The following is a 12,235-nucleotide window of genomic DNA, read 5'->3' as shown; positions in this document are numbered from 1 at the left end:
TAATTAGATCTCACAGAAAATACTTTTTGTTAAGTTCTCAAAATTTATGAATAAACAAATTAAACAGTTTCCTAGCTGTTGTGATTTCAGTGGTACTGACTTTAAAAATAACTCTATCTTCCTTCTGGTTTGGAAATTCTATAGACAGTCTTTCCTTTGCTTTCTAATTTGGTAAAATATAAATGTCTCTAGGAGATCAACAATATCTTTCACATTTTGGTATGAAATGTTATCAGATACTTGATGTCTGATCAATATCAAGTGTTTAGGACTGAACCCAGGGCCTTTTGCATATCAACCATGTACTGTATCACTGAGCCATACCCTAGTACTATCAAATAGTTTTCTACGAATGATTGAAGAAACAAGGAAAGCCAAATACAAAGATGCCTAAAGAAAGGCGAGGTGTGGGTGAAAAGAAGTAGAGAAAAGACTAGATGTACTGTAGTTAATTTTTCCTTACTTTGCAGTTTTTCCTGCAAAAAGAGTATGACAATTATGCATTTCTCTAATCACTGAGGGAAGGAACCATGTCAATTGTCTTTGTATACATAGCACCATCTATAGGTTGGTCATTCTATGTATGGGTGCTGAATTAATAAATAAATGAATGCAAGTATTTAACAACTAATATACACTTGAAGTTTTGTAGTGTCAATACATGATTTACTTCTTGGAAATTGTTTTCTGTGAGGCATGGTGAATGCAGCATCTGCATTAATTTCTAAACAAGGTTCTGCCTTCCCCTACAATAATTTGTTTCTGGCTAAGAAATTTATTTTGTTGCTATAAGAGCAGACCAGATCAGGTGACTTTGTGTGTGTGTGCATATTATATTGAAAGATGGTTAATGGCTAAGATAGTCAAAGATGATCTGCATTACAGATAAGCATATTGAATCACTTATTTAATATTTACTAAGTACCTTCAGTAAGTAAAGGAGATTAAATTCCTAACCTCTTAGTATTTATTCTAGTAGAGATAGACAAAAAAAAAAAAAAGAGTGTAAATGAATATAGAAACAAAACTCTTTAGATTGGTATAGATTCTATTTTTAAAATATGAATGTGGCAGAGAAGAACTTATGGGATGGTAGATTATTGAGCCAGTCTAACCCAGAAATGCTTCCTGAGAATGCAGTGAGAAGGATGTAGATATGTTTATATCTGGGGGAGTGTTTCAGGAACAGGGAACAGCAGTTATAAAGGCTTCCAGGCACATGTTCTGAGGATAGAAAGATGAATGTGGATTTAATATAGGAGGAGAGTAGTCTTCTTTCTAACACAAGCCTAACAATTCAAATTGCTATTGAATTCTCTTGTAAAATTAATATCTAAGCATTAGAAAACGATCTTCTAAACTGTCTGAATTTTAAATCTGTCTTTGCTGTTGTTTTTCATTTGGCAGTTTTATGTTCCAGAGATGGTAGGTTCCAGTTCTTTCCCTAATGGGTTTTCTCCGTAATTGCATTGATAAGTTTTTAAACATTTAAGACAGGCTGGCCTTGAAAGAATGAGCTTAGGTGGTATCATTTATTCAGATATTACATGAAGTTAGGAAACAAAAGCAAGAGTATTCTCTCCAAATGTGTTCCTTCGAATTCATATCTGAGGTCAGTGCCTGTAAACCAAGTGATGCAGGAAGCTAAGGCAGGAGGGTCCCAGGTTCAAGCCCAGTCTAGACAACTTAGTGAGACCCTGTCTCAAAGAAAAAAAAGCTGGGATGGGAGGGGGTTTGCTGAGAGTGTTGCTCAGTGATAGAGTACCATTGGGTTAAATCCCCAGCACCCACTATCCCCTTACACAAAAATAATTTACATCTGAACTGAGAAGCTTAAAGAGTTGTGGCCTAAGACTTGGACATTAACACATTTATAGCCATTAGTATATTAGCATGGATTCATTTTATAAAATGATCTAATCACTTTAGAAAGCAAAGAGTTGGGTCTTGAAACAGTAGAATAAAGAGCTAAGTTTGTTGATAAAGGAGAAAAGCAAAAAGAAAAAGAAAAAGAAAAAGAAAAAGAAAAGAAAGAAAGGAAGGAAGAAAAAGAAAAAAAAAGAAAGCTCAATACATAATAAGTGATGAAGACAAAGTTATTTCATGCTCAAGATTCTGGCCATCCTAAACAGTGGTTCTAGTGTATTTTTACGTGTAAGAATAAATGTTTCCTTGCTACAATAGGATCTGTAAGACTACAAAGCAAATGAGGACTTTTCCCTATAAATAACTTATATTTTCCTTGTGATTATGTCTAACTGCTGATTGTGTCTTACCAGACTTGGTGCTTTCCTTGGTTTTAGAAGTGATTGCAATGCTAAATACATCACAATAGAAGCATTAAAATGTAATTTTTGTATTGTGGTATCATCTATTTTGATTTGATCATAAACTAATAATAAATCTAATGGGGCTATAAAACAACTCCTTAAAAACTGGTTTTTATAGAAAACCTTCTTTGGTATGGCACATATTATTCTGAAAGTCTGCCACCATCAAGGGAAATGATATTCAAATTGGCATATTGTCCTCGGTTGAAAAAAATCTTTTTGTTTTTTCAAAAATATCATTTGGAAGAAAAATAGACAAATGATTTTCATTTTCTCATGTGTCTCAGAAATAGATTCCAAGGACAAATTGGGTGGGGGGAAGAGAAAGGGAAAAAGAAGGTGGAAGAGGGAAAAAAAGAATAAGAAATAGAAAAAAAAAAGGAGGAAGATAGAAAAAGAATCCAAATATATTGTTGGAAGTGATTTTATTCAAATAAGTACATAATTTCCCAGATGAATACTTTGCATATTTTGACACATTTATTTAAAAATTTTAAACTTTCCTTATCATTGCATGTTATAATGTATAACACTATATAATGAGTCTTTTTCATGTTTTTCTCTTTTGTCTTAAACACAAAGATTCTCTATCAGAACTAGCAAAATTAAAAGTAATTTTCAAAAGACATGAAATCGCACTCAACTGTAACTTTATTTTCTTTGTGTATTGATATAATTGGTCTGTTGCCAACAACTTTTGAGGGACAAACTCCTTTTTTAATCTTTAGTCCTACTGCTTGATTTCTCTCTTTTTAATCCCACTATGTCTTCCACAATTCTAACAGATTTTTGAAATAAACTGCCAAGGAAAGTGGAAGATGTTTGAGTTTCTTCCAGAGTTATGAAGGTATGGTCAAAAAGAGGCAGAGACCGCCAAAAGTGACATCACACAGGAGTCTGCCCCTGGAAAAGCATTGAATGGGATGGAAACCCAAATCTGCTTCACACTTTCTGTACTTATTGTTAGTTCCAATTTAGCATCGCATGGCTTCTGCTCCTGCTTCTTAACCAAGGATTTCTCTTTCAATGGGCAACCAAGAACTATAAAATAGAGGTCACTGGAGAAGTATGGCCTCACCTGATAGATGAGTGACCTCTACCATTTAGTACATCTCTACCTATGTAAAACTCAATGTCTCTGTTCTTCCGTTTGTTTTTTTTTTTAAACTGAAAGACAAGAGGGAGGGAAGAAGAATGGGAGGGAGGAAGAAAGAGAAAAAGAAACAACTGCCTTATATAGTTGTGGTGAGAGAAAAAAATATGAAGAATTTAAGTTCAATGCCTAGTACTTAAAAATTATTAAGTAAATGGCAACTATATTACTTAGCTTATAACCTAGATACTTTCCAGGTATGGTTTTTAAATATCAATGGAAGTAAAAATTAATTCAAGTAAAACACGTTTTTTTCACCAGCACAAATAAATGGGCAGGCAAAAATTCTGTCTTATGCATAGTTTAGAGGTTCTTTTAAATCAGTCCTGAAAAAAAATAAGATTTACAATGTTTTGGATACTGAGAGGTAAGAAATATATGAAGGGAAATCGCCTTCAAAACAATCAATCTCTTTTAAGTCCGTCTACTTAAATGGGGAAACTGAGGCCAGGAGGAGCTTATCACTCGCCCACCCTCAAAGGCGGTGGAGCAGCAGGCTTCAGGGCCTCACCTTTGCTAAAGACCAGTTCTGCCTTCTCTTAACTCCAGGGCCCTTGTCAGGAAAAGTATAGAGTCCTCAGTTCCTCAACCAAATTCAGAAGGCCGCTTGAGTCCCAGGAGTCCCAGTCCAAACCCCAGTCCCCTACCAAAGCCCGAATGTTTTAAAAGTGTCTTGAAACCGCATTGTGGAGTTCCACTCAGTGGAAAACCTGCCTGAACAGCTCCAGGACTGTGCCGATAAGCAAACTAGACATCCAACCGGACGAAATTGGAAGGTTCATGTAGTTGGCAGCGCGGATGTGAGGGTAAAACTCCCGAAGGAGGTTTCTAAGGCGGCTCACAGGGATTTTTTGTTTTGTTTTAAAGTTCCATCCCAAAGTCAGTGTGAGGAACTCCGTACCCTCCACCCTCATTCAAAAGTTTCAGAAAAGAAATCTAAGTTGCTTCCGTTTGATTCCCAGGGCTTCCGCAAACCTCACTGGCGATCAGCAAAATAAACTTCGATTACCGCTCAGATTATCATTGTCATCATTTACGGTGGAAGAAGACATCGAAGGTAAAATAGGCAGTAAAATATTCACTTTCAGAGATCCTCAGTATCTAGCGGGTCCTCCTCCCCACCCTCTATCCAGGAGCTAAAATTCTGCAATCTGTTCAAAAAGAAGAGTCAGTAAAAGATCACAGTGCCAGGCTTTCGGGTTCATATTTTTATGAAGTTACATAGAATAGCCTAAATAGTTCAAGTTTATTTTCTAAATCTCTTGGAACATAAAATCTATAACTGTAGCTAAAAAGGAAGAAAGAAATGCAGTAGCTGGGAGCCGGGAGAAAAAGCAGCACCAATTCTGCGCAGAACACCAGCGCTGCTGCCCGCGAGGCGCGAGTAGCCTACACCCTCTCTTATGCCCCCAGGTCCTACAGGTCTTGGGCGTCCTGCGCCTGCGACACCGTCCCCAAGGCAGTGCATCACCTATTGTCCAGGATTTCAGATATTTTGCAAATTTCCCATATAAATTGTTTGGGAAAGACTGGGGATCGTACTCCCTGCGGGAGGACGCCTGGAGAGAAGGAAGTAGAGTTCCTACCAGTAGCTGAAGAACAGGGAGGAGAGATTCCCGTCAGGCCAGGTTCTCAGAGGCTCTGGGGGTCATCTGTTTCAAGTTCGATCTTTTCTAAATCTTACTGGGGAAAACAATCCGGAACGTGAACCATTTGAAAAGAGGACGATTCCTATGATAGCAGTGCCCCGCGGCTCGATGTTGTAAACGGGTAAACAAACCCTGTCAACTCTGCCCCGGCAGAGTGCGTTAGCCCCGTGTCTCAGGGCCACAATGGACGCCCACCGCTCCCTATTTTGACTCTCTACAGGACAAACATGGGAGTGTTTTTCATTGCTGCCTACTCGGAAGTTCACGAGGAGGTTGCTATAGAGTGCCACCGGCAAGGGTGAAGCTGGCACGTTCGGGCCTGAGATGGGGTCTTTGGGGCCTGGTGGGCTCAGGTATATCTTTGGTAAGTCCCAGCTTACCGAGAAAAGAAGAAGGCTCACTTTGACTCTGGTGGCGGCATGAAAAGGGAAGCTACATTGGCCATAGGTGAGTCCCTAAGTTCGCAAGGGCTGTAGACAAGAGGGACCCTGTTTTGGAGACTGATGGAAACTGGAAAAAGTTTGTTCTCTATCTCTGGTCCCCTAGGCTCAAGTGGTGGTTGCCAGGCCAACATGCCTGGCTCTGCTTTGTGGGGAGGCAAGTGGTGGCAAGTGTGATTTAACCACTTCCCCGGGGACACAGAGGTTAAGATAGGGAGGCAGGAACGCGAACCATCTTTGCTTGGGGGGCGCATTTTTTTTCTGGTTCGATTCCAAGTAGATGGGGTTTTCTCCTCCCGAGGTTATAAGGGAGTTCCTGGGGCTGGATCTCACTCACTGTTGCCATGGGAGGTCACATTAGAGCGTTTTAAAATTGAACATGGTTCTGTTTCCTGGTTAGTTTATGGAAAAGACTATTTCTAAACTATTACAATTCGGTTTTATTTATTAAAATTGTATTTTTGTTGCAACATATGTTTAAACATTTGAGGCTTATAAAAGCTACCTTCCTAAACAGCTATCAATCTTTTCTCCTTGGTCCATAATGAAATACTGCTTTTTTAAATCTTCAGTGTCTGTGAGTTCATTTCCATCGCACATTCCTTCTCCTGCTTGGGCAGTTTTTCTCTCACTGCTATCTGAGTTCCAAACTTAAGACTCTGGACTCCCTCATTCACAGAGGTTGAAACCTTCAACCTCTCTGACCCAGATAGGAGGAGATGGGAGTTCCTGCTCCCAACTTAGCTGAGCCTCCTCACTCCCCACTCCATTTTTGGAGACCTTTACAGAGACATTTCCACACCCTGAGGGGAGACCTTTCCCTCCAACCGCAACTTTTTGGCCTCTGCAACTTACTCCCAGGCCATTTCCAAAGGCGCAAAGCGTGGAGGAAAAAGAAGAAAGAACACCACATCCTCGCCCAGGGTTCAGTTCCTCTCTTCCTTGCCCTGTGGTCACACTGTATACTGTCCGCAACAGGTACCTGTCTCGCTGACTACGGACTCACTAATGCTCATTCTCCTAATACAGGACCCCAGGCACACTTAATGCGGTGCCTCCGGGTGCCAAAAGCACAATTGCGTTCCAGATTCCCAACCCTAGAGGTGTGAAACTTGTCTCCAGCACTTGTGCCTGTGGTCTGGAAAGAGGCGATGCTTCATGTCCCCATGCCAGTCATTTAACCCTTGAGGATAAATTTAGGTACTCAATGAACTGCCCAACACAGAGGGAGAAGAGTTAGGACCACAGGCTACCCACCTCCAGAGGATTACCTCCAAGTCCCTGCTCTGAGTGGCTAATAATAACTAATAATTCAGACTTCTGCCCTCAGGATAAGAGTACCAGGGAAGGAAAGATACTGGGAAATCCTCAAATGCCCATAGGAAAGAATTAGGGAGGAAGGGCCCAGGAGTGCTCTTTTTCAAGGAGGTAAACCTAGCCACTAACAGACTGCAACCATGAGTTTCACTGCTGCTGGTCATGGGATTTTACTGGGGCCTCAAGAGCGTTCCAATTCTGCTGCCATCTGAAGAATAGGGAAGGACAAAATGAATACTTCATTTATTTTTAAAAGGGGGGGAAGGGGATCAGTAAATTACCATGGTTCATGATTTCATCTTAATGTGTGTAGTGTTAGGATAACCATTCTAAAATAACTTCTGCAATAGTTTATCTAACTGATGAAATAAGTGATAGGTGAAGAGGAAGGAAATCTCCTCCCAGATTTTTACTTTTATTAATGGAAAGGGTTCTTTTGTGCTACAGTTTTCCATATTTTTGCAAGGTCTTCTTATTTGTTGGTCTTCTTATTTGTTAGAGGCAAACACATCCTTCCTTCTTCTACTTGTTGATCCAGTGAATCTTTTTTTAATCTTTAAAAGCAAGAATAGATCTTAGAATACTGATGAACACTATACTGAATCATGTTCTGAATCCTTTCTCTGACTGACTGGAGCTTTGAAATTCTTGCATTTCTTTGGATTCAGAAAACAGAATTCTTTATGCCTACTTTTCAAATCCTTTCTATTTTCTTTCCCTCCCTTGCCTTAAAGAACGATAAACATAATGTGTGCTTGCTCGTGTGTGTGTGTGTGTGTGTGTGTGTGTGTGTGTGTGTACAAGCCACTTTCGGCTAAGATTTCAGATACTCCAAAAGAATTGAGGCCCTTGCCCAACATCACTTGCTAACATCCCTTTCCCCCTTTAATTAGAGGCTTGTGTCCCACCCTGTTGAAGATTCAGAGGCTCTGGGGAGCCGCGCAGGCAGGAGTTTTCTCAGCTACCCAGGCGGGCGGGCAGACTCACCCACACTGCATATCTCCTCATGTCCACTAGAGGTCACTGGCCCCTCGCGGCTCACTGAGCGACCTGCAGCCTCCGGCTCCTAGAGCTCAAATTAGCGGCACGTTAATTAACACCCGAGTCCATCAAGGCGCGTTCCTCAGTACAGTACTCCAGCTGGGCTTATATAGACAACCCAAATCCAGACAAAGCAAACCTCCCCAAACCCAACACTTCCAGCATGTCCAAAATGGGAGACAGGCGCCTGAGTAACCCGGGGCAAGGTATAGTGCCATTGCGCTTTAACTTTTGTTGGGTGGGGCTTACTAAGTTGCTATGAAGATTGCCTTCTCTGCGAGCTCCTGTTCGGTGGGCCCTGTTCTGTTCTACATCTCTCGCAGGCTGGGCGGCGCGCGTTCTCGTCCCTCCAGCATTCTGGTCCTCTGGGCGAATTTCTCCAACTGGGTAGTTACGGGGAGGAGGGCGCAGGTTTCACTACGTTAGGCGCACACGAATGTAAAGGGAGAATATTTAGAGTATTGCACAAGGAAATTCCTGATGTCTTTGAAATTGGAAGATGAAACAAATATAAATGACGACGTTTCTCATACTTATTGAGGCAGAATGGGGAAAGAGAGGCTGATAATAGAGATGAACACCCGGAATCCACCCTGGGGTTACAATGCAGGACTGAGGGGATGTCTGAGATGTCCAGGGAGGGTCCCTGCCTCTTGGTGCGTGTGCATTGTTATTGTTTTGGTTTTGGGTTTTTTTTTAGATCCAAAAGAAAATTACGTTCTGGCTTTATTTCACATTATTTTTTCAACCATAGCCTCCAAAGCATTTCCTACTATGGACTGGGGAAACTGAGTCATGTCTCCAGGACCTCAGTGAAATCCTGAAGAACTGAATGAAACGAAGCCCAGGTTTATTCCAACAGCACTGTCCACGTTCATGATATTTGTAAACCACCATGGCAAGTTCTTTTGACATGGTGTCCTAGCGGGTGTAAGAGTCACCTCAGTAACTCCAAATTCTTCTGAAGAAAAATCTTGGGACCATTTATTCAGGTTCTGACAGAGAATAATACCGCTCGAGGTCTTTTGCGTTGATAGGGAGCAGAAAGTTTGCGGAGGAATGTGGGTTGCCGAGGAGTTTGGGGGATGACTTTTCTTCACCGGTCATTGATGCGGCCCCCAAAGATCTGGACACTCAGGCCTTTGGGAGGATGGGATCCAGCGAGTTAACTACCGTTCACCGAAACTGCTCAGGAACAGGCAAAAGATGCGTGATGCCCGCTCATTGCGGGGTTGGCTTAATGATGGCCTATTAATGAAGCCATTGTCCGCCTTCAGGGTAAAGGGTCATTCCAAGCATGTTATAAACTGCTTCCGCGTGTTAGATCACGCCGCCGACACCTCCAGGTCCTCTTCAATAGTACCCGGGAATCCGCAGGGGCCCAGAGTACGGGCTTCCGAAAGCCTTGCGGCAGGTGAGTAGTCTGCCCCGGATGAGGCCGGAAGGGGCCCCTTGGGGAGCCTGCCAGAGCCTAGAGCGGCTAGGGGCGTCCGTTGCTCCGGGAGAAAGCTCTGGGACTTTGAAACAGACCTTTGTTTTTTCACAGCCCTAAGTTATTGGGGAACAGCCCTTGAAGCGGCCCCTCAGGATCCGGTCTGTCCTTAATTCCAAACAAGGGACCAGCTCCAGCCCAAACTTTGTTCCTGTTCCCCTTTGCATCTGGCTAGAGCGCTATGGAGTCAATGTTCCAGGCCAGAGCAGCCGCCGCAACCCAATCCAACTCCAGTGCCCGCACAGGTGTCAGCTTGAGCTGGCATTATGTAATGGTTTTGGCAGCCTAGGCTATTACCTAACGGAATTAAAAGGGTGGGGTTTTCTTTTTTCTTTTCCTTTTCTTTTTGACTACATCTGGTGTCAGGTGTACTCGATCTGCGGCAGCAGGTGTTATTTGCAGAAAAAGAACAAGCGAAATGGCGACGGAGGTCAAAGCGCTCCCAGAAAGCTGCGGGAGGTAGACTGGAGGCCCTGGGGCAAAGCATTCCTGTCCCCTTCCTCAGCCGCTCACCTGACGCCCTTATCCGCAGGTGTTCTGAATTCGGGGGTGCAAGAACCAGAAGCGAGCTGCGCAGTGCACCCTATGTTTTAAGATCAAAGCCTTTTTGGTAGAAACTGTGGGGTTACATCCTGATGACAGTTTACCTTTTATTATCATACCGATCATCCCACCCCCCATAAATGTGGCCCGAGTGAGTGTGGATGTAAAATCAAGAGGTTTTAGGTAGCATACCCTGGCAGGGGACAGAGAGCCCCTCCTTCATATTTTTAGCCTCACCTTGTAGAAGCCCTGCTGAGGCAGGTCTCTAAAAATAAGCCAAGGGGAGTCAAATGCGGGCTCTCCCCAGTAGAATTTTAAAAACAAATTACCAATTTTGATAAGCCATGAAAGGGGATTTCATACAGGGTCAACCTCTATTTTATTAGATAGTAACAAAAGAAAACTTAGGAATGGTGACCTCTTCCTCTCCAAGTTTCAGTTTACTTGTGGACACCAAATTATTGCCATGATGAAATTCGAAGCTAAGGACTGGTTCCAAGCCTTAGAGAACCAGGGAAGTGTTTGAATCTTAAAAAGTTAAACTCGGAATTTTGGAAAATGGGCTTCATTTTGAGTGACCAAGCCTTTTACGTCTAAATTTGAATTTCCTCCTTGATTCCTGAAAGGAGCATTCATTAAAGGTGATAAAGGTTAAAACAAAACGCTAGGAGAGTTATGACAGTATCTATGAGGACAGTGGCCAGAAGCTGACTGTCAAAGTAATTATTTACTAGAAGTATGGGCATGTATCAGAATTCCTTAATTCATAGTGATGGACTCAGTTAAAAAAAAAATCACACCTATAGAGACTTCAATTCAAACTACATAAAAAAAATGGTTTGTGGAATGACTCTCACCAGCAGAAGTAATGACTGGAAAACTGATGTGTTCTTTATTTTGATATTTACATGACCCTGAAGTGTCTTTATATTTCTGTGTTAGTTACAGTTCAATCCCATGCGAGGGCTACCTACAAATTAAATTTTTAAAAATTTTTTTTGCAGGAGAGAAGCAGGGAGATGACTAATATCTGTAGGGAAAATTTCAAGAAAGTTTAACCTAGCCCCCATCAAGTATGTCATGGTCAAAACTGGTGGTGAATTATTTGTTCTTTGCTACTGCCGAAACCATTGATTATCACAGGAATCCTCAGTGAAAGGAATCAAGAAGCAGCATCCCCTCACTCCCACCCCCCTTTTCTGAAACACACATGAGTTTTTTCATGAATCCCATTTGCTGGATCTCTTCTGCCAGCTGAAGATCTGTAGTGATCTGGTTAGGGACCAACCCTGATATGCAGCCATGTGTTTCTGGGTAGAACTTGTAGATCTAACTACATTTTCTTGCCAATAGAACAAAGTGATTTTGCTCAGGATCTGGTTGTGTTTTTAAGTTACCTTTTCCTTTTCATCCACGTGGTGCTTTTTAAGTTGATAAACTGAAAGCACACTCCACAGAACAGATTGCAGGTTGGGGGCCTCCCTTGATTCCTCCTAAAATGTTCCCCACCTTCTAGAGGGTATCACTGTCTACTTGGTGATTTTCATCAGTGGCTACTTGGTGTTTAATTCAAGCTTTCAGGTGCATTTCACTAGTGAAGAAAAGGAAATCCCCTAGGTTGTAGATGATTTTAAAGGGGGGGGGGGGATGCAATTTGTGAAATAGTCTGTTTCAAATATAAATAAAAGTTTTGCAACTGCTAGGACCTACTTAAATATAACCCAAAATTTCTTTTGTCCTCCTCTATCAGATAACCAATTACTTTCTTTTACACAATTGTTCTGTACTTAAAGTTACACTTTTCTGAACCCCCCTCCCTCCTCTGTAGAACCCAATCACGAGGCCTACTAGAACCAAACACTGCCAATAATTTCAAAGAAAAATAAGCAAGCTCTCTAATATGGTATTCAATAAGCAGGGCAGTTTAATTATTATGCAGTTGTTCAACAATGAAAAAAATAAGGTTTCTATCTCCACCACCAGCCTGAACGTTGCCTTTATACAAATACCCATTTCTAAACATAGGCTGATCCACTGGGTTTCTTATCCTTAGAAACCCAGTCCGGAACAGCACCCAAGCGTGAGACAGGTGCGTGAGGTCGGGAGTGCAGATCAATGCGTGTTCTCGCACAGGGACCCATAGGTGCAGGCTAGGCTGGTATCTTCGTGCTTTCTACTTCCTCTCCTATCACTACTCTCCAAAATTTTTTTTTTTGAAAACATCCCTCGGACTGATATAAAAAGACTCCCATTTAATCGATTTTTTGACT

Source organism: Sciurus carolinensis, chromosome 6 (assembly GCF_902686445.1).
Source record: "Sciurus carolinensis chromosome 6, mSciCar1.2, whole genome shotgun sequence".
Taxonomy (NCBI): Eukaryota; Metazoa; Chordata; class Mammalia; order Rodentia; family Sciuridae; genus Sciurus; species Sciurus carolinensis.
This window is presented reverse-complemented; position numbering follows the sequence as displayed.